Source organism: Schistocerca cancellata, chromosome 5 (genome assembly GCF_023864275.1).
Source record: "Schistocerca cancellata isolate TAMUIC-IGC-003103 chromosome 5, iqSchCanc2.1, whole genome shotgun sequence".
Lineage (NCBI taxonomy): Eukaryota > Metazoa > Arthropoda > Insecta > Orthoptera > Acrididae > Schistocerca > Schistocerca cancellata.
Genome location: NC_064630.1, coordinates 207,296,759 through 207,321,293, shown reverse-complemented (window position 1 = coordinate 207,321,293; position 24,535 = coordinate 207,296,759).

The window sequence follows — 24,535 nt, the reverse complement described above, 5'->3', positions numbered from 1 at the left end:
GACAATAGCCTGACCAGCAGCTATCAAGAGAAAACGAAGATCTACACAGCCTACTGTAAAATTAGGTAAAAAGGGATTCTAAAAGCAAATTCACTCTGTTAAATCTAAAAAATTATCCAAGGTTGTTATTTCTGTAGTAAATTGACCCATATTGCCCGATACGGTCGTGACAAGTTACATTCTCAATACTGCATTAAAAACACTTTCTTTTGGTGACTTAGAAAACTTTAATAGAAATTTGTTCACATAGAAATAAATTTTCTTTTGGCAATTTTACTTCGGATCGAAAATCAGGGGTAGTCTCATTCACGAGTTCCTATCCCCCCTAAACTTTAAAAAATAAACTACCTACCAAAAAACCAAATTTACTACATAGGGCCGGGATTTTCTCTGGTTCAGGACAAGGTCTTTTGCTAGGGCATGACGGTGGTAGTTGTTATATACCTAGCGCATCGATCTTTTTAGAAACACGGTTCTCTACTTTTTCCTGTAGTCATTTTCACTTTCGGTTTTGAATGCTGCAGTCACTAACGGACAGTGTTTGTTACGCGAGAGGGGAAATGACGAATATACAAGAGGCTATTCACCGTGGTTTGCTGAGCAGCTAAGTCTCATCTTGCTGTCACCAGAACAGTGTCTGGTAGAGGCTGAGGAAAATGTTACTGTCATCGCTGAGATTGTTAGCAAAGTTCGGTCAGCAGAGTTGGCCTTTTTATTATCATATGGCATCAGCGCAGGCGAGGACGGACGGTGACAGTAGAGAGGTTGGATAGACGCCAGGAGAAGTATTTTGAAGACTGCGTTTGGAACAGCAGATGCCAGATACGCTAAGAGAGCTGAACTTGACAGCACAGGTAATGAAGGAGTTGATAGATGACAATAAGTCAGTGGTTAAATGACCTACCACGTAGACACAGTTAAACATTCCAGTTAGGGTCCAGGTAAAACGCATGCACAATTTATGTGCTTCACATTCACGCCCATCCGGGGAAGTGGAGAGCCATGTGGAATTTTTGCAAGTGAGGAAAAGAGGTGCAGCTGTTATAGGCAAAACGGGGGGACAGGATTCTCCAAGGGATTTGTGGAACCTACACCGTATTTCCAGCAAGCAGGAGTGCACTGTATTTATTCTGTGTACAACAGCATGGTAGTAGTAACGAGTCGCTACAAGCAAGGAAGGCTCACAGAAGGAAGACGATTAGAACTATGAGGTTGTGGGTTGTTGATTAATGGAACAGTATGTGACATAACTGGAGCAACCTTACATCCACCAGCTTGATGACAGCAATTAATCACTTGAACATAACACAGCCACAGCTGCACTGGCCGGAAAACCACTAGAGGTATTCCCGAAGCGGAATCAAACTTTCCTGAACCTTGTGTGGAAACCAGACCTGAATCAGTTAACAGCTATACAAGAGGGGCGAATTTCCGTAGAAAAGTTGTTGCAGTATGTTAAACAATATCGGGAAGGGCAACAAAGAGTAACCATGACATTGGGCAACGTGATACGTAGAACCATAGAGGCCTAACTTTGCTTGCATAGCCTTCATCAATTTGGGGCAGCAAGCCGGCCAGGTAACAAGTCCATCACTAACACAAATCCGTGTTGACTGGATCCCTAGAGCGAGAATGAGGAATGTCGTAGAGTAAATGTCAAGAGAAATTTATTTATTAATGTTTAAAAAGGTATAACGCTACAGAATAAACTATGCATATTTGAAAATAATTGTCAAGGGTATATGACGAAAGAGTGTGAGAAGTATAAAAGCACAAAGTAATAAATATTCCAGAGGAACTAATGAAGTGTTAAATGGGTAGTCATGAGAAACTAAGTAGTGTAAGAAGAAATGTAGCGCGTTCGGTTTGTAAGTTAATTGCGGACTGTTAGCTGCTGGACATCTGTGTTGCAGAAACTCGTGTGGTAAGTGTGGTATGCTGTAAAGACTGGTCTTCAGGGAGACCTGAGTGGCCAGATCTTTACCATGAACAGCGGTAGTGTAGTGCCGTTACTATTTTAGGGGCAAAGTCCGTGAGAAGGTGCGGTGGAATATTGCATTAGCTGCCAGTAGCTGGTGAGCCTAGTGTGTTGCCATTTGGGCTAAGCCAATAACGATGTTGATTTATTGCGAGACGGTCTAGGCTCACTTGTTCCAACCTACCAGCACAGCTGTAATGCATCTACATCTACATTTACATCTACATTTACTTGATTTCTCTGCAATTCACAATTAAGTACCTGGCAGAGGGTTCATCGAACCATCTTCAAGCTATTTCTTTACCGCTCCACTCTTGCACAGAACACGGGAAAAACTAATATTTAAAATTTCCGTGTGATATCTGATTTCACTCCTGGATGATGATCGTTTATCCTTACGTAGGTGGGCGGCAACAAAGTATTTTCGCACACTGAGAAGAAAGTTGATGGTTAAAATTTCACGAGAAGGTCCTGCCGCAGCGAAAAAGCCTTTGTTTTAATGACTGCCATTCGAATTCGTGTATCATATCCGTGGCACTCTCTGTCCTATTTCGCGACGATGAAAAACGAGCTGCCCTGCTTTGAACTTTTTCGATGTCCTCCGTGAGTCCTATTTGATGCGGATCCCCCAGAAGAGGGTGGACAAGAGTACTGTTAGCAGTCTCCTTAGTAGACCTGTTACGCTTTCTATGTGTTCTGCCAATAAATCGCAGTCTTTGGTTTCTTTCCCCACAACATTTTCTATGTGAGCGTTGCAATTTAAATTGCTTGTAATGATGATCCATAAGCAATTACTTGAGTTTACTGCCTTTAGATTTATGAGATTTGTCGTGTAACTGAAATTTAGCAGTTTCTTTTTAGTGCTCATTTGGATGACTTCACACTTTTCATGATTTAGAACTCAAATGGTTCAAATGGCTCTGAGCACTGTGGGACTTAACATCTGAGGTCATCAGTCCCCTAGAACTTAGAACTACTTAAACCTAACTAACCTAAGGACAACACACACATCCACGCCCGAGGCAGGATTCGAACCTGCGACCGTAACAGTTGCGCGGTTCCAGACTGAAGCGCCTAGAACCGCTCGGCCACCGCGGCCGGCTTTAGAACTCAGTTGCCATTTTCTGCACCATACAGATGTCTAAATGATTTTGCAATTCGTTTTGTCATGGCACAGGTAAGGGGCTTTCTCTATCATCAGGGTTTCGTTAGTGTTGCTGAGTGTGTGACTAGAAACAGTGCATTGAAATTACTGTTGCGCTGCTATTTAGAATAACAAGTGTCGATGTTTTGCAGATTCATTCAGAGCCTAGCAGTCTACAAGGATGAAGGGGCCACGTCCGATGAGGAGGCATTGCGGAACTTCCTGCAGCAGCCACAGGTTCGGGTCTCCACCACAGTATCAGCTTCGTGGACTAAGACTACCCTCCAGACTTGGTGCCACAGCCCATCAGGCATTCCTGGCTCATTCCAGCAGCAGCTGGACTCCTGCCCAGAGGCAACGGGTCGCACCCCAAGCACGATAGCCACCTTCAGAGAATGCTGTGGAAGAGCCATCTTGCTTCACGCTTTGGCCGGCTGGCTGCGCTCATTCATCGCAGGATTGGCCACCTCACGAGATTCCTGTCCATCTCCACATGCTGCTGATGCCAGTGCTGTGACTCACGTAGTAAGGTAGAACGCCAGGCATACACCAGCAAATCAAGGCACGGGCACGTGTTGCAGCCAGCTGGGCAGTTGGTAGCAGCTGCCTGGCCTTTTACTGGTCCTCTCTCCATTGGGTGGGGGCGTGATCGACCCCTCCCCCATTCTGATGCAGTGCTGAGTACAAGTAAAAAATAAGTTACTGAATTCCCTCTCGGCGTGAAAGTGACAGTGAGTCACAGTTGGAATCAGTCAGCTCATACTAACAGCTGGGTGTTGCGCTTTTTAAGGTTCGGTCATGTGTAAAGCAGGTGGCAGACCTTCGCTTCATTAGTAGAACATTAGCGAAATGCAATCAGTCAACAAAAGTTACTAATCACTCGTGTGACCCATCCTAGATTATTTCTCAAGTGTGTGGGAACCATACCAAACAGTGTTATCAAGGAATGCTGAACATGTGGTGCGAAAGGTAGCACGAATGTTCACAGGTTTGTTTGACGCTTGAGAGTGTCACAGAGATGCTGAAGAAACTGAACTGGCAGATAGACGTAAACTATCCTGAGACAACCTACTTACAAAGTTTCAAGAACCTTCGTTAAACGATGACTCTTTCCATATACTACAACACCATACTTATCGCTCTCATACAGATCGTGAGGATAAAATTAAATTAATTACAGCGCCCACGGAGGTATCTGAACAGTCATTCGTCCTGTGCTCCATACGTGAATGGAACGGGACAGAAACCTAATAACTGGTACCGTGGGAATTACTCTCTGCACAGTGCTTTGCAGGGTATAAATGTAGATTAAGATGTAAAAGGTACACGCCCTGCTCGATCTACACGTCTTGGACCACAGTGGTGCATTAGATGTCGCGTTACATCAACAGCAAAATGTGCTGGTGCTCCAAGCATGTATCACATTCCCCAGTCATAGGTGAAGTTGAATAGTAATTAAACAGGGGCTTAATCGAAAAGCTTACGTTTCAAATACATTTGCACTAATAACTTATACACAGTTATCTCATAAACGGGTGATTTGCTGAATTATGTTTACTAGGAAGTTTATGCTTTCACTCTCTTGTACTTTCAGCCGTATTACGTTTCGCTATAAGTAGCGATATACCTGTTGTGGTGTCACCGTCAGACACCACACTTGCTAGGTGGTAGCCTTTAAATCGGCCGCGGTCCGTTAGTATACGTCGGACCCGCGTGTCGCCACTATCAGTGATTGCAGACCGAGCGCCGCCACACGGCAGGTCTAGAGACACTTCGTAGCACTCGCCCCAGTTACACAGCCGACTTTGCTAGCGATGGTTCACTGACAAATGACGCTCTCATTTGCCGAGACGATAGTTAGCATAGCCTTCAGCTGCGTCATTTGCTACGACCTAGCAAGGCGCCATTACCAGTTACTATTGATGCTGTAAAATATGTACTGTCAAGAGCGATGTTCACCAATTATGGATTAAAGTTAAGTATTCCAGAAGATACGTACGTTTTTTGCTAGTCTCAATTCCTTGTCCTGTTCCAGACCTCACGCCAGCCTGCGTGAGCTTAAACGCGTGCCTTTCAGCTTCCTCATAGTGGGTTGGCTGTCTTGCCAATCCACAACACCTGTTGTGGTTCAAATGGCTCTGAGCACTATGGGACTCAACTGCTGTGGTCATAAGTCCCCTAGAACTTAGAACTACTTAAATCTAACTAACCTAAGGACAGCACACAACACCCAGCCATCACGAGGCAGAGAAAATCCCTGACCCCGCCGGGAATCGAACCCGGGAACCCGGGCGTGGGAAGCGAGAACGCTACCAACACCTGTTGTATAAAAGTGTTGTTACGTTAATTACACGGCAGATTTTCAGCGTTAAACAGCCGTTTCACAATTGTGAAACATGAAGTACGAATTATTTTAATCCAGAAATGCATAATAAGGGCTTATAGCCGGCCGGTGTGGCCGATCGGTTCTAGGCGCTTCAGTCTGGAACCGCGCGCACGCTACGGTCGCAGGTTCGAATCCTGCCTCGGGCATGGATGTGTGTGATGTCCTTAGGTTAGTTAGGTTTAAGTAGTTCTAAGTTCTAGGGGACTGATGACCTCAGATATTAAGTCCCATAGTGCTCAGTGCCATTTGAACCAAGGCCTTTTATCGGAAAAGTATGCCAAATAAATCGAAAGCAATCTTCAGGTGATTATCTGCAAAATTAAGAATATATAAACATTAGGGATATTTAAGAAAGAGTAGAAAACGATGATAGAAAAAGAGTTTTATAGCACTTAGGAACACATTAGTTATTGATAATGACACATACCTGCCAGTTTGTGCAAGAATACTCCGGTGTATTTTACTACGACGCTCACATAAAGGATATTTCTGCTGCGTCTTCTCTGTTCCGGCTGTTTCAAGGGGTCAGATATCCAGAAAACTGTTGAGCTGAACTTTAGAGAGAGCTGTAACAATTGCGTTAAATTACATGTGTGAAATGGTGTGAGTGAAGTGGTATCAGTGTATCAGTGCTGAGGTTTTGTCTCTTTGTGTAAGGGTGTGTGTGTGTGTGTGTGTGTGTGTGTGTGTGTGTGTGTGTGAATTAGAACTAAAGATTTTCATCGTATTGTTTCCATGTTACATTATCTACTTTCTATATCTCTTTCTGACATGTTCACATTATTGTAAAAATCATCAAGGGGCTTATTGAAGTCATTATTACTGATTTCTTCCTCAGCGATTCATTCATTTCAGTGTATTCAATTCACTTCAGGAATGAACTACTTGGTACATCAATGAAATAAAAATGCTGAAACAAAGACGTACAATGAGGTGAGAGAAGTCATGAGATATCCCCTAATATCGTGTTCGACTACTTTTTTCCCGGCATATCGTAGTAACTCGACATAGCATGGACTCCACAAGTCGTTGTAAGTCTTCTGCAGAAGTATTGAGACATGTTGACGCTATAGCCCTCCATAATTTCGAAAATATTGCCAATGCAGGATTTTATTCACGAACTGACCTCTCGATTATGTCCCTCAAATGTTCAATGGGATTCATGTATGGCAATCTGGTACCCATATAATTAGCTCAGCTGTCCAGAATGTTCTTCAAACCAGTCGTAAGTAATTGTGGCCCGGTGACATAGTGCATTGTTAATCAATTAAACATCCGTCGTTATTTGGGAAAATGAAGTCCATCAATGGCTCCAATTGGTCTCCAAGTAGTCGCACATAACCATGTCGAGTCAATCAGCCATATAAACACAGCCCACCCCATTATGGAGCAGCCATCACCAGCTGCCGCAGTGCTCTGTTGACAACTTGGATCCACGGCTTTGTGGGATCTGCGCAACACTCGAATCCTGTCATCAGCGCATACCAACTGAAATCGGAACTAATAACCAGACTACAGCTTTCCAGTCGTCTAGGGTCCAATCTATATGGTCACGAACCCAGGAGACGCACTGCAGGCGGTGTCGTGCTGTTAGCAAAGGAACTTGCGTCGGTCACATGCAGCCATAGCCCATTAACGCCAAATTTCGCCGCACTATCCTAACAGAAACGTTCGTCGTACGTCCCACATTGATTTCTGCGGCTATTTCACGCAGTGTAACTTGTCTGTTAGTAATGACACCTCTACGCGAAAACCGCTGCTCTCGGTCGTTAAGTGAAGACCGTCGGCCACTCCGTTGTCCGCGTTCAGAGATAATGCCTGAAATTCGGTATTTTCGGCATACTATTGAGACTGTGAACCACGGAATATTGGGTTCCCGAACGATTTCCGAAGTGGAAAGTCTCTTGCGCCTAGCTCAACTACCATTCCGCGATCAAAGTCAGTTAATTCCCGTCGTGCGGCCATAATAACTTCGGAAACCTTTTCATATGAATCACCTGAGTACAAATGAGAGCTACGCCAATGCACTGCCCTTTTATACCTTGTGTACACGATACTACCGCCATCTGTATAAGTGAATATCGCTATCCCATGACTTTGTGACCTCAGTATACTCATATATACTGTGTGAAATATTCGCATTTAAAAAAGAGCGTTATGAAACCACCAAAAGCTGTTATAATGTGTGTTTATTCACAGAGAACTAGTTTAAGTCTAGCGACCATCTTCAAGTCACGGATCAATACTATATACAGTTTAATAAGTTTTAAACTTCTTGGCCGATTAAAACTGTGTGCCAGACCAAGATTCGAACTCGGCACCTTTGCCTTTCGCGAGCAAGTGCTCCAGGAGTGCTAGTCTTGCAAGGTTCGCACGAGAACTTCTGATGAAGATAGGAAAGTGGGAGACGAGGTACAGACGGAGTTAAGTCTGTGAGGACGGCTTGTGAGTTGTGCTTGGGCATCTCAGTCAATAGCGCACTTTCCCGCCAAAGGCAAAGGTTCCGAGTTCGAATTTTGCTTCAGCCCACAGTATTAATCTTCCAGTAAGTTTCATATCAGCGCACATTCCGCTGCAGAGTGAAAATTTAATTGTTTCAGAAGGTTGATTCGGGTCACATACACTACTGGCCATTAAAATTGCTACACCAAGAAGAAATGCAGATGATAAACGGGTATTCATTGGACAAATATATTCCTAGAACTGACATGTGATTACATTTTCACGCAATTTGGGTGCATAGATCCTGAGAAATCAGTACCCAGAACAACCTCTGGCCGTAATAACGGCCTTGATACGCCTGGGCATTGAGTCAAACACAGCTTGGATGGGTGTACAGGTACAGCTGCCCATGCAGCTTCAATCGATACCACAGTTCATCAAGAGAAGTGACTGCCGTATTGTGACGAGCCAGTTGCTCGGCCACCATTAACCAGAAGTTTTCAGTTGATGAGAGATATGGAGAATGTGCTGGCCAGGGCAGCAGTCGAACATTTTCTGTATCCAGAAAGGCCCGTGCAGGACCTGCAACATGTGGTCGTGCATTATCCTGCTAAAACGTTGGGTTTCGCAGGGATCGAATGAAGTATAGAGCCACGGGTCGTAACTCATCTCAAATGTAACGTCCACCGTTCAAAGTGCCGTCAGTGCGAACAAGAGGTGACCGAGACGTGTAACCAATGGCACCCCATACCATCACGCCGGGTGATACGCCAGTATGGCGATGACGAATACACGCCTCCAATGTGCGTTCACAGCGATGTCGCCAAAAACGGATGCGTCTATCATGATGCTGTAAACAGAACCTAGATTTATCCGAAAAAAAATGACGTTTCTTCCATTCGTGCACCCAGGTTCGCCGTTGAGTACACCATCGGAGACGCTCCTGTCTGTGATGCAGCGTCAAGGGTAGCCGCAGATATGGTCTCCGAGCTGATAGTCCATGCTGCTGCAAACGTCGTCGAACTGTTCGTGCAGATGGTTGTTGTCTTTCAAACGTCCCCATCTGTTGACTCAAGGATCGAGACGTGGTTGCACGATCCGTTACAACCATGCGGATAAGATTCCTGTCATCTCGACTGCTAGTGATACGAGGCCGTTGGGATCCAGCACGGCGTTCCGTATTACCCTCCTGCACCCACCGATTCCATACTCTGCTAACAGTCACTGGATCTCGACCAACGGGAGCAGCAATGTCGCGATTCGGTAAACTGCAATCGCGATAGGCTACACTCCGACCTTTATCAAAGTTGGAAACGTGATTGTACGCATTTCTCCTCATTACACGAGGCATCACAACAACGTTTCACCAGGCAACGCCGGTCAACTGCTGTTTGTGTATGAGAAATCGATTGTAAACTTAACTCATGTCAGCGCGTTGTAGGTGTTGCCACCGGCGCCAACCTTGTGTGAATGCTCTGAAAAGCTAATCATTTGCATATCACAGCATTTTCCTCCTGTTGGCTAAATTTCGCGTTTGTAGCACGTCACCTTCGTGGCGTAGCAATTTTAATGGCCAGTAGTGTACATAATTGGTTGTAGCTGCCGGTACTCTCACATACACATGCGTCTGTTATACATTTTTGACCAGTCGACAAGTGCAAAAACCGACAGCCCATTATGGTGTTAACCACATTGTCTGGCCAAACTCGAACCATGAAGTGATGACAAAATTTGCTGATGTTTGTTTTCATTACAGATTCAGCTTTTGATGGCTCCTTACGCCATTCCTTAAATACATCGAAGGTGAGCAGAGCTGTTTCCAGAAAATATTTCAGAATATGCAGTCTGCACCTATGTGGCGTATGACTGGTTAAGGATAGTGTAGCTCACGTGTAGAGCATCTCCAAGGTTCATAGTGAGATTGATCTGCTGTATCCTATTGACATTAACTCTGTTTCTGCTGCAGAGAGTGTATTTCTAAAGTGGTCGCTGTGATCGGTTAGCGGCTGTATTGCTTTTGCTAGCTTATATATAATTCAGCTTCCACTACGATAAGCAGGTCTTTGCAAATGAAGTTTCCTTCTCCTCGTTGCAGAACTCTTCGTGAGGCCACCACCTGCTCGCCCCATTAAGGATTCCATCAGGCGTTCCCCCTGGAGAAACTCGCCAGGAGTCATCAGAGCAGAAATCGGACGATAGACCGCCTGGACACGAATTCCGTCCACCTGCAAGAAGCGCTCGCCGAAGCACTAGATTTGTATTCATGAGAATCCGCTGGATCTCATGAGCGGCCGCCTCGCGGTTCTTCCCCCTTCCCATCCCACTGGGGATGGACCGACCAGCCAGCTCTGCACACCCCGGCTAGCTGTGAGCATTAAATCACTCTTCTAATCTTAGTTGTACCGGAGCAACAGCGTAGCCATTCGTCAGTTAATCGTACAAGCACGGTGACCACGTGAAGCAAGTAGTGGAGGGGGCTGTCCTTCTTTGCGAGGATACTACTGAAGCGTAATTTACGAGGTACTTTACGGATTCTCAGATGGACATTCAAAGAGAGCCAAGTGAAAAGTTAACGGCCTGGCAGTGAAATAATTATTTTAGGTAAAAAGTGCACTTTTTCCAACGTCTGTCCAGTGAGTAGACCCCAACCCTGAAACGTGATTCTGGACAGTCTGCAAAAACCCATCACCTGTTGACATTATTTCTTCATTAGAAACAAGCAAGGCAACAAGACAACTGCCTTGCAGGTACTGTATTTCATTCTGAAGCGTAGTTTCTCGCTATAGTCGCAAATCCACGCTTGTGTGCTGGAATTCGATTTGGAAGGATCAGGAGGATTAGGACTTTAACGTTCAATCGATGACGAGGACATTAGATACGTAGCACACTCTCATACTGAGGATGGTGAGGAAGGAAACTGACCGCTTCCTCTTCAAAGGAACCATTCTGACATTTGCTTAAGTGATTTATGGAAACCGCGGTAAAGCTAAGTTTTTCAATGTTGACTCGAAGGTAACCAGTTACAACCATCGAAGTGGAAGGAATATCATCGCCAGTATTTGGTCGAGAAAGGGAGAGGAGGTAGTGGCGTACAGTTTGTTAGAATCAGACTTCGCGTTATATTATAAACATCCGCAGAGTACCATGGAGCTACTGCTGATGGTTCTCTCTCCGTCAATGGGAACGTTAAGCTCGGCAGCCCCGATAGCACAAGCTTTGATTGGGAATGCATGGGGATAGAAGTCGTCCCGTCCTCTTTAAAGGAACCATTCTGACATTAGTCTTAAATGATTTAAGGAAAAGATGAATAACCTAAATCTGGATGACCGGACAGGAATCTGGAGCGCAGTTTTTCGCTACGAACACAATGTCTTACTACTATGATAATTTTCTGCCTCGACTGAGAGATAGTTAAAATCCTCGTGGTGGAAGAAATTGGGTGGCAAGAGGGAGAGAGACGGTTAGAATCCTCGTAATGAAAGAAACTGGGTGGCAAGGGGGAGAGAGGTGGTGGAGTACTATTTATCATCACGAAATTTTCTGCAGGTGTCTTGCACTAAATTATAAATCCACCGGCAGTGTCTCATGAAGTGGATGTTGATCTTGTCCTCTCTTGGGGACGTCGAACTAGGTGCCTATCTTGGTGATATTCTAAAGCACACGTGGAAAAGAAGTCCACTACTGTACTAGTACAATTACACTATTGATGACAAGTTGCTGGAAACACTATCTACTGTAAGATATCTAGGTGTAGCCAGCCAGAGAAACCTTGGGTGAAATGACAACATGAAGCAAATAGTAGGGAAATCAGAGGCCAGACTGATTCACAGGAAGAATGTTAAGGAAACGTACCTCATCCACGAAAAAAGTGGCTAACAAGGCGCTTGTTTGATCGATTTTTGAGTGCTGGTCATCAATTTAGGACGCTTACTAGGTAGGACTGTTAGAAGAGATAGATAAGATCCGACGAAGAGAGGCATGTTTTGTCAAGACAGAGCGAGAGATACAGAGATGCTCAACAACTCCAGTGGCAGGAGTTACGGGAGAGGCTTTGTTCATCATGGAGTGGTTTCCTATTGAAATTTTGAGCACCCACTTTCCGGGAAAAGTCACATAATGTATTAATTCGTCCACATACATATCACGAAATTATCACTACATGAAAATTCGGTCCCGTGGAGTGGCCGCGCCGTTAGATGCGTCATGTCACAGATCGCGCGGTTCCTCCCGCCGGAGGTTCGCGTCCTCCCTCGAGCATGGGTGTGTGCATTAGTGCTTAGCATTAGTTAGTTTAAGTAGCGTGTAAGTCTAGGGACCGATGACCTCAGCAGTTTGGTCCCTTAGGAATTCACACAAATTTGAATATTTTATTTTTATTTAATTTTTTTTTTTTTTTTTTTTTTTTGAAAATTCGAGAAACTAAAGGTAATACGGATGATTACCGACAACCAGTCTTCCCACACGGCATTCACGAGTGGAATGGGGAAGGGGGGATCAATTGGTGGTGCCAGAAGTACCCTCCACCAAGAGCCGTTAGGTGGTTTGCGGAGTATGATTTAGGTGTATATGTAGAAGGGAAGAAAGGAAGGAAGATTATATTTCAACATCTCATTGATGACGAGTTCATTAGAAACTGCGCACAATCCTGGAATGGGGAAGGATATCAGCAATGCCCTTTCAAAGGAACATCATAAAATATTTCGTAGCCAGTGTAAGAAAACCAAGGAAATCATAAATCTCGATGGCTGGACGGAAATTTAAACCGCTGTCCTCTTGAATACTAATCCAGTGTCTTACTACTGCACCACTTCTTTCTGTTGGTGGGAAGCTATTCAAGAGCAGTAAGCTATATTCCGGCTTTGGGTAACACCAATGTCTACAAATGTTGTGCGCATCCAAAATTGTCACATGCATTGGTCGAATATACCGGATGTTTCAAAATCAGTATCGAGGTTTCAAGGCCGTGTAACATTTATTGCTTTCAACTTACAATTATAAATAACACATCAATCACAGGCGCAACTGAAATAGTTTCTCTTAGAAGTGTTCAATGTGAGCACCCCATACAACACGCCTCTAGTCGATACGCAGGTTCTTCTCGTACCTTGATCAATGTGTCTGGAGTAATTGTTGCACCAACTGCTTCAATCCAGTTTCTTAAATCGGGTAGCTCAGCTTATAGCAGAGGCACATACATACGATCCTTTATGAACCCCCAAAGGTAAAAATCGTATGGCGTCAGATCGGGTGTACGTGGAGTAGTCGGTTACAACGTCGTTTAATGTGTCGCATCCTGAGTTATGCCAGTGAGGCGGCGCACCACCTTGTTGCCAAATAAAGTTCATTAGCTCAGCTTCTTTCAATTAAGAAAAGATCCATACTTCTTTTACAGTTGCTTCGCCCAAAAAGAAAGGCCAATAAACTTCCCGCCGGGATATGACGCAAAAAAACATTCAATTTAGGGGAGTCTCGTAGCAGCTGTACCATATCATGGGGATCTGGTAACCTCCAGATGCACACATTACGTGTGTTCAGATTTCCACTTAGGTGAAATGTCGATTCATCACTGAAGATGACACAATGTTGCAAAGTGGCACGTAAACCATACTCCGTAGACTTTAAGGCTTGTAACAACTGTAGACGATAAGGGCGTAGTTGTGTCTCTTTAAAAGTCTTGACACAGACGTCACTGGAACTGCTAATTCTCAACCAGTCTTTCAAACTGATTTCTTGGAGCACTCGTCAAACATCTATGGATGTTATAACCTAGAGGATTACAATGGAATCTAATACGGAACGCACGTTGCACTATAACAACAGATTACGTCCTTAGAAACTCTAAAACACAAAAATCTTCCTGTTGACTAGTCGCCATATTTCCTACTAGCACATTCTAATTGAAGTCACGGGAAACAGTGCACGAAGATGCGCATACGTACACAAAAAAACTATTTGAGTTGCTCTTTCATTTGATGAAATATTTACAATTGTAAGTTGAATGTAACAAACGCTACAAAGCCTTAAAACTACGATATTCATTTCGATACACCCGGTACTTAAGACACAACACACACACATTACGAAGGAAAGGTGCCGTAGTGCACACCTGAGTACAATAGTGATTTCAGCAGACAACCGCAAACATTTTTCCATGAAGGCATTCACCGTCTTGTCTCACAGTTGGATAAATGTATTAACAGTTTTGGTGACTAATTGTGAAGTAGTAAACGGTTTACTTACTTCTTCTCTGTCTCGTTTTTATTTGACTGCCCCTCATACTGTTGTAGGCCGTGTCTACTGTGATCTATTCTTCCCTCTGAAGCTGTGGGGTTTCGGTAGCTGACTCATCGAGCTGGCGTTAACTCCTATGCAGGTGAGGTAAAGCTACGCTTTGTCCCAATATTAAGCAGCGGTGGATCTGGTGTAAAATGGGAGAGTGAGGTCCTAGGCTTTTCTATCCAGGGAACGATGGCGAGAGGCAGGGGTACCAATCATGAGTCAGTCTCCTGCAGAGAGATACTGGCTGTACCAGTCCTCTCGTTGGATTCAGTGGGTGGTGTCGTGGTTAGTTGCGAAGTCGTACTGCAGTGAGGTATTTTCAAATATTGCATTTTTCACCATTTTCCCGATGACGGAGACAAGGCATAACACGGTGACTGAAACAATTTTGGAATGAACACAAACGTCGTTGTCTGCTGTACGAGTATGCTATCAGCAATGATTTTGAGTAGTCTGATGAGAGACGAGTCCACAAATTTCAAGTAATTGTTAAACATGGTCATTACCGCTTACAACTATAAAAAATTGACCGTCCCAAGTGATAACTACCGTGATTAATAATGGTGGAACGGTGCAAGCCTCTTGCGCGGCTATTAAATATATAAATGAAAGGTACGAGGAACCTGAATTGTTTGCGTTATATTTTGTGTACGCTGACCAGAGCTGGAGATTCGAGGGAGCGCTTACAAGCAAAAGCACTCTCGCAGTTTCTTGGAAGTCGCCCCAAGAAGCCAGAATATTGACACCGACGGACACCAGCGAGCGTAGGACACCAAAAGGTGTTCCCGCAGAGTGAGCGCCAAATACAGCCCTAGCAAATCAGAATCAGAGTCATACTCGTACATCAATAATTACAGTCACGTTTTGTAAGGAAAAACTGAAGCTTAAAATCGAGACAAAAGTGACTGATATAGCAAAGTAGGAGATTAATGTAAGTAAATACTGAGAAGTAATATTAAGAGTAGCAGCGTGGAGGATGGCTATACTATGATTGTGTGCTGCTTCCCAGAAATGCTTATCTAACAGAAATTGCGGTTAGCCCACGATTCGCTCGCACAGTGAAGATGTAGTACAGCTCACTTGTCATTATGGATGGGCTGAACTGTTACTTTCCGATAACAGAGATTTTTGTTACTATCACTTTTTGGTAACTGGTATTTTTAGGTGTGAAATGTCACAGATCTAAACTCATTTTACGAATCCACAACCTGTATCCCTCCCCGCTCTACGCCAACATTAAAATGTTCCTGCTGTTATTTATCACCATAGCTGCTACATTGTGATTAGTCACGTGTGACAACGAACAGGCGCTAGCAAGTATATCTGGTAACTGGTATATCTAGCCAGGTGAACTGTGTCACTGCAACGAAGTGATACTTTCTCACCTGTACAGGCGGTTACAGGTCAGGACCTAAGGCTAGCGTTTTCAGTAACCAAACTGGAAAACCGCTACGTGAGATGATATTGTTAATAAATACAACTATTCTTCCTCTGTTGCCACATGATGAATGAAAGATACATAAGAAGTGGACGCACTAGTCCACAGAAAAAATGTTGTCCCAAAAACACAATTTGTAGCAACTGTGGGTCACATATATTCTTCCTTTGGCTTTAAATTCTGTAGTAATGAAACAAGTGCGAAAATATTAATAGTGTGGTCATGAGAGTCATAACATAAATTGCCAGAGAGTACAGTACAAGTTCGTGTTTAAAATACGGATTCTAACCACTCTGTTTTTACAGGTGTCTATTTTCAGTCACTCGATAAAATTATAACTCAAAGTATTGACGACAGAACTAGAGAATTTGTCACTACTCCTTTAGACCGTATTCGTGTGAAGAAAGGTTGGTTTTTAAGTTTGTGAATGAGCTCATGTGAGATTGTGTATTGCAAGTATTAAGACCTCCCCCACTCAACTGCTTTCATTACCGGGAGTATTAACAATTATACACTGTGAATAACATTGCTAGTAGACAATAACGGTAGAAAAGTGTAATAATTTTTGTGGTTTACTGTACGCAATTTCCGTTCTGATTACTGACTGCCTTATGTATCCATCCACATCTAAGAGAGAGAATCGTGCAGATCCAAGATATACTTCGTTAGCATGAGACACATGGTTCTTAGAACGTAGTACGAACGTCGGTCAACAAATGGCACATCATGGAATGTTATAATGCTACTTTCAGTTGTTACTACCGACTCAAACTGTTCTTCAGAACAGTCGAAATAACTACGTAACAGTCGAAATGACTTCCAAGACAGTATGAACGCCATAAAACAGACGAGATTAAGTCTAATTGTGAGTGAAACCACAGCCAAATACTGATGACTTGTTATTCCGGAAACTGTGACTTCTCATTCACTTGCGGTGTGTAGCCGTTAACGTGATTACTTGCCCACTCCTATATCACATGTAGCGAAGACTGTAGCTGAGAGGTAGCTTTGTGGGGCGGCGGGTAAAGATTAAAATGTTTGCTTGTTTTTGTTTTTTTTTATTTCGGTAGTCCTGTGCGATTTTTGAATGCTATAGCCTTTTTACAAATGCGTGAAAACTATTTGTGTGAACAGCCATCAAGCGCTGGAGAACGGTCTGTTCAATAACCTTCAGTCCACATGTCCACAATTCAGCTCGCCGAAACTGAAACAATTATGCAGAGGAGTCAGGAACCACGACTATAAATAAAACACTACTTTCTTTTAACTGCGCTCCATATTCTGTCGAAAGTTCACATGCATAAGAATTAGTTCTGAAAATCATTAAAGCCCGTTGTATCGTACTGGGCACAGTTCAGAAACGATAACTTCTCTTTGTTCCTTATTCTGTTAACTTAATGGGTCGCCTTTAAAGTGGCGAATGATCTCAGACATTTGTCATGCAGTTTTCTATAATACATCACACAAAACAGGACATCAAAAATGAAATACGGGTTTTCCAGTTAAATTATTAATCCAAGAAAGTTCATTTTACATTGTTTCACAAGATGTGCGCGATATCTCTTTCACTCGAAAAAAAATCGTGTCAGTCGTCATTAACTCCATTGAGGGCTAGCGGACACGGACAACTCATACCACATTCTGCAGCTGAGTGTAACACACTCTGTATGACTGAAGACGATCGAAGGATATCTCAAGTGCAGAAACGCCAGCGCTCATCAAGTACCTTTTTTTTTTACTAATGCCTATTTTTCTCTAAGTAAATACATAATCTGTACATACTTTATAATTTTTGAGCCCAATAACTTTTATAATCGAACCACCAGAATTTTTTGAACGGAGATGTAGATAGTAGCCTCTGAACTGTCTGTTTCTATGTTTTGTGCCTTTGCTGAATTGCAACATCATAATGAAAGTTGGAAAATTTTCATTATTACTTATATAAAATCCTGTGCTGTCATTTCAGCTTTGAGTCTTGTTTACTAAGGTAAGTAAAGGGGAGTTAGAATGGGAAATTTTTTTTCACTTTTTCGGACTTTCATCTCGTTAAAAAATTTGCAATTTCCCGAATAAAATTATATATATATATATATATATATATATATATATATATATATATATATATATATATATATAAACTCGCGTGGGCAGCACTTTATTTTATTTTTTTAAATATAATCCACAACAGCTGAAAATGTTAAAATTTTTATGTGCATTACTTCAAGATCCAAGAAAATCGGTAATTTTTTATATAGAAGGCTATGAATTGCTGTGTTATAAAGGCTAAATTACCTGACTGTATAGGTAGCACTGACAAAAATTTAACGTATCGTTTCATAGTATGTCGAAGTGCTAACGTTTTTCCGAGGAAAAGTTACGAATAGATTGGTAAACCTCTCAAAAAGTTAAGTATGACACCAAAACCAAGTGTTTTTAGGAAACATGGGTTTCATGGTAATAAATTCTCGAATAAAGGGAAACATTGTGTTCAACATGTGGTGTGTACAGTTACAGACAATGAAATACAGGCAAACTCGTCAGTATCTAGAGAAACACCCATTAGTGCTTCGAAGATTAAAATAAAACGTTGTGATACACAGTTTTCTCAAAACAAAAGTGATGTAAATGGCAGGTTAGGTTATATTCTGATAGATTTACACATCCTAAGAAGGGTGTTAGGTGAATGTGTGTGTGTCGTAAAAGATGTGGAGGACCAGTTAGTTTACATGAAGACAGTGAGGTATCAAATGGACTATCCAGGAAACGTATCATTAATTGTGCCAGTTTTGAATATACTCATTCATTTTGGAATTCTGATAAGCGTAAAGATAATTATTTTGAAGTAAATGTTAGGTGGTTTTATGGATTGAGAGCAGCAGAAACGGTGTGTCCTGTGATGAATATGCCACGCCCACCTTGTAAAATCAACAAGTACGCAGGATTTATTGGAGCTGCTGTGGAATCTGTTGCATGTGAGTCAATGAAGGGTGCTGCAAATGAAGCTGCTGAAATAAATAAAGGTATGACTGACATACAAGTAGCTTTTGATGACACTTGGCAGAAGCGTGACTGCTGCTCTAAGAAGTCTGTTGCTTCAGTGATCAATGTGGATACTGGAAAGGTAATAGATTTCCAGATTCCAACCAAACATTGTTATAAGTTTAAATCAGGGAATGAAGAAGGGCATATCTGGGACAGAAATTATGAAGGAACAAGTGGTGGTATGGAGGCCTCTGCAGCTATAGAAATTTTTAGTCGATCTGTGAACGAAAGGGGAGTGTGTTACACTAAGTTCTTAGGAGATGGAGACTCAAAATCATATAACAGTGCAGCAGCAGCTCAGCCTTATGGTGAGAAGATTATCACAAAACTGGAATGTGTTGGTCATGTCCAGAGGATGGACATCAGGTTGAGGAAGTTGAAACTTTCTGATGGTAAAACCATAAGAGGCAGCCTGACAGACACAATGATTGATGAACTACAGCAATATTATGGGATGACCATTAGAAATAATACTGAGGATCCGTTGAAAGTGAAGCAGGCAGTATGGGCTACCTTCTCCCACAGACTGTCAACTGATGAAAAACCAGTACACCACCTATGCCCTCCTGGACCTGATTCACGGTGCAAATACCGCAACGCCCAGTACTCAAACAGTTTATACTGCAATAAACATTCCATCCCAGCAGCAGTCATGGATATCATAAAACCTATTTGCAGAGACCTAGCAAATCCTGAATTGCTGAAGATGTGTCTGCATGGTCGGAATAAAAATCCCAATGCGTCGTTCACTTATCTTATATGGACTCGCGTACCAAAAAATGTTTTTGTTGGAATGAAGACACTAAAGTGGGGGAGGGGGGGGGAGGGCAGTGATGCTGTTATTGCTTCTAATGATGGCAACATTGGCAGGGTGAAAGTGCTACAGCACAAGGGAATTAATCCTGGAGCGAACTGCAACACAGAACTTGAACAGATGGACAAAGTTCGCATTGATAAAGCATAGTATGCAGCACAGTTGGCCACTAAGGAATCCAGAAAGACGAAAAGAAGAAAGAAGATCAAGAGGATGATATAAAGTATGGTGCAGTGTGCTTCTGAACGACTAAAAATAAAACATTAAGGATATATTAAGTGTTTTGAAATTTTGGAAGCCGTTTACATTATCTGTTGCATTTTTCCCTAAATCTCAGAAACCTCTTCCAGAAGAGTATTCAAATTTTCAGGGAGTAATAACATACATATCCTGTGTGAACTGAACTGAAAGAAGAACATAATGTCATGTATAATTAAAATTATTTAGGATAACGTACAAAAAAGTACACAAAATTTTAACTGTGTAATTAAAAATTGTATTTCCGAAAGCAGTGGCTGAAATGTAATTATTGTAGTTCAGTAGACTCAGAACATACAGTTTAGTGTCCTGTAAAAGTTTCATGTCAATGACAACAGTGGTCCCTGAAATACAGGGAAGCCAAGTCACTAAATTTAACATTGTTGGGGTAGGGCGTTCCAACTGCCCTTACTCTAACTCTTTCTTATACGTTTTCACAAGAAATTTTTTTTACTTAATAATTAAAAAGAAAAGGAGGTAATTTCAAGAAAACTTCTATCACATGTTTTTGTGATAAACTGAACCTAATTCCAAAGGCAAATCTTCCTAATTTCAAAGTTACGTGACTTTAAAATTTAGACAAATGGAAAAAAACTAAAATAGACAGCTTCATGAAAACTTCTACAGTCTGTTTTTATAACCTACAGATCCTAATTCAAAACTACAACTTTCTAAGTTTAATATTACTTGCTTTTAAAATTTCGCAAAAACTGTATTTTGAAGGAAGTATTATTGCATCATACTGAGACTTGAAACATTTTACACAATCTGGCCAAGTTCTGTAACAAGATTTAAACATTTACTTATAATATTGTTTCATCATGTTTTTATTCGCTGTGTTCACAGCATGCATTAGACTCTGCTGCCTGACCTTAGTCGAGTGATGGAGAAAAATCAATGTCTCCTCGCCATACTAGACATACCAATAAGTGCTTGCTTCCCCACAGTTTGAGTGATATGCAGGCTTGCTAACTAATAGCAGTTTTGTCCCTGTTTGTGTGTCAGCAACTGTTGTCAAACATACTTGTGACATACGTCTTGTTACCAGCATAATAGTAAAAGTTTGACATTTATTGACTGTTATAATCCTGTATTAAAAGTTTTAGTAACAGTTGATTAATAAACATTAATATGTTTTCCCACTCCTTACTGCCTTGTGATAATATGTGAATAATAAATATGAATAATAATAATAATAATAATAATAATAATAATAATGTAACTGTCATATTTTCAGCCTGTTCGGATGCTGAGTACAAAGGACAATCTAACTATACGCATTTAAGCAGTGGACTTTACTACCAGAGCAGATGATGTGTTATAATCAAAGGAGAACAACAATGTTAAAGAACTGGAAACAGACACTGTGGGGCTGCTTAGTGGTCTTTAGCTGCGGTATGCTGATAATAATTTCTTCAAACCCTTCCACTTTTCATAACTCTTCCTCCAAATGAGGTTCGTGAACTTTAGTGTTTTGCAAGCAGTATTGTTGTCTGATGCAAACTTGACAACCCTAGTGTGAATGGGGAAATCAGCTTAGGACTGTACAAATTAGGAGTTTTGAAATCAGACTTGTGACTGAAGCCATGTAAGTCAGTTACCTCCTCGAAATACGACTGTTTGGTAATTTTTGATACTGGTGTATTGTAGGTGGTCTGACGCAACATTAAATTTGTTATGAAATAAGGCTGCTCCAGGCTATCTATGATAGAGAATACTGAGCCAACAGGATCCATCAATGCGATGACAAATGTATTTGTATGTGCCCATGTTTTCCTTGGTTTCATTAAACGGTGGGCACAAAGGCAGGGGTGGTGGCCACCTGCTGCTGTGAATCTGGTTCCTGAGGTGGGGAAAAGTCAGTAACAGAAGAACTACTCAACTAGCCACAGACAAGATTTTAAAATATTTGCTATTGGAAACTTCCTGAGAGCTTAAAAATGTATGCTGAACCAGGACTCGAAACAGGAACCTCAGCTTTTCTTGGATCAGTGAATTGCTGACTGACAAGGAAACACAGCCATTTTGACCTCATGTTTTAAGGAGAAAAAGCACACTTGCAAGATATAAAGCCCCAGAAATCGTTTCTGCACAAAAAAATTTGGGCCATAATGCTAATAGTGATCTTCTGAAAGTACTATATTTCCAATAAATCTAGCTGAAATTAACATTTTATATCAGGCAATATTGCTATTGCTATCAAGTGCGAAGTGGGCAAAGCGATATATTTACCAATATCTTGACATCAAGAGTCCAGTGTATCCCCATCGAAGGGAAATATCCTCGCTCATAGTGGAACATCATCCAGGGAAATGAACATGATGTTAGCAGTGAAGCAGAGTGCATTCTGGAACAATGGGCCCATTGTTCTCCTTACATAAACAAACTGGGTACTTGGACTGGCCTCCTTTTGTAAACAAACAGCACTCCATTGTTTATTTAAGCTAAGCTATGACTCCAGTGTAAACAAACACATACTTGTTATGTTCACATAAGTCTTGTTCATTATAAGATACTTTTAGCCTTATCTTAATTTCCACAATTCGTCATCCTAAGATATATGTAGAGTGTCATAAGCAAAATCTCTTTTAGTGTTTAACAATTACCATATTGCATTATTTAAACAAATACTCTCTTAATAATTCCTGCCAGATTAAAACCCTGTGCCGGACCGAGACTCGAAAAGGTAGGAGTCGTGGTACTAGCAGAATTGAGGCTGTGGGGACGGGTCGTGACTCGTGCTTGGGTTGCTCAGTCGGTTAGAGCACTTGCCTTTGAAAGACAAAGGTCCCGAGTTCGAGTTTCGCTCTGGCACACAGTTTTAATCTTTCAGCAAGTTTCATATCAGCGCTCACTCCGCTGTAGAGTGAAAATACTCTCTTGCTAATACCAAATCTACATCACTTAGGAAACTTGTGGCTGTTTTGTTAGTATGTTAAAAACAATGGCCTACACGCTAGGTTGTCACTATCACGTTACTGTAGACTTATAAATAATGAGTGGGCGTGGGTTGGGGAATAAGAAGTCAAAGAAAGATCAGTTCCACAGAGAAGTATGTGCAGATACACAAGATGTTGGCAAATTACACTATCCCACGTTTAAACAGTTTCCAATCCTTCTGCTGCTGCCACCAATAGTGGCACAAGATAGGAATGCTAGAAGAATGCACTTTATCAAAAACAAGCAAAAAGTATCTTCCGTGATCAGCTCCCATAAGTCCGTAAGTGCTCGCAGTCTCTGGACAGTGTGTCTGCACTGGACCACTCTGCTTTGTGCTACTTACACCTTCATCTACATTTACATCAATACTCTGCAAACCACTGTGAAGTGCATGGCAGATGTTATGTCCAGTTTGTCATTAGGGTTCTTTCCTGTTCCATTCATGTATAGAGTACAGAAGGAATGATTGTTTAAATGCCTCTGAGCATGCTGGAATTAATCAAATCTTGTCCTCATGATCTCTATGGGAGCAGTGTGCAGAGGGTTGTAGTGAATTCCCAGAGTAGTCATTTAAAGCCAGTTCTTGAAACTTTACAAGTGGGTTTTCTTGTGATAGTTTACGTCTGTCTTCAGTAGTCTGCCAGTTCAATTTCTTCAGCATCTGTGTGACACTCTTACATGGACAAATAATTCTGTGACCATTCATGCTACCATTCTCTGTACACATTTAAAATCCACAGTTAGTTCTGTTTGGTAAAGGTCCCACACACTTGAGCAGTATTCTAGGACAGGTTGCATGTGTGATTTGTAAGCAATCTCCTATGTAGGTTGATTGCTTTTCCCAGTATTCCACCAATAAAACAAAGTCTACCTCCTGCTTTACCCAGGACTGTGTGTATATGCTTATTTCATTTCATACCCCTACCGATATACCTTGGTATTTGTATGTTTTAACCGATTCCAAATGTGACTTATTGATATTATAGCCATAGGATACTGCATGTTTTCGTTTTTTGAGGGGCTTTATTTTACACATATGAACATTTAAAGCAAATGGTTCATCTTTGCACCACTTTCAAATCTCACCGAATTCTATCTGAATATGTATGTAGTTTCTTTCAGACACTACTTCATTATGGATGACTGCATGGACACCAGAAAGCCTCAGGTTGCTGTTAATATTCTCCCAATGTTACTAATATTCTCAGTGAAAGGCAAGAATCCCAACACACTTCCCTGGGGCAAACCCGAAGTAACGTTTACATCTCTTGATGACTCTGCATCCAAGATATCTTTTTGCATCCTCCCAACTAAAAAATCCTCAATCCTGTCACAAATTTCGCTTGATACTCCACCCGATTGTACTTTTAATAATGAGTGTCGATATGGTACTGTGTCAAATGCTTTACAGAAATCAAGAAGCTTTCAGTATGTCATATGAGAAAAGTATGAGTTAAGTTTTGCATCATCGATGTTTTGAGAATTCATGTTGGCTGCCATGGAGGAGCACTTTCTGTTCGAGATACCTCATTATAGGCCACGTCGTTGGGATCACAGATTTACTTCGAACTTTGTACACCTTTAGTAGACCATTAAAACAACGTAATCTGCGTGTAGTAGGGTGGACTGCTCTGGTAATTCCGACAAAATCGCGAGAGACGTTTTATGCGTCTGTTATGTGGCTCCGTGCATATGGGCCATACGTTACAGTTCATGGTGGTCAATCGATTAGCGTTCGAGCTTCGTAAGATGGACGTGTATGAGGGGATGGTTCGACTCCACTCAAACTTAATTACTAATCTATTTTTTCATCA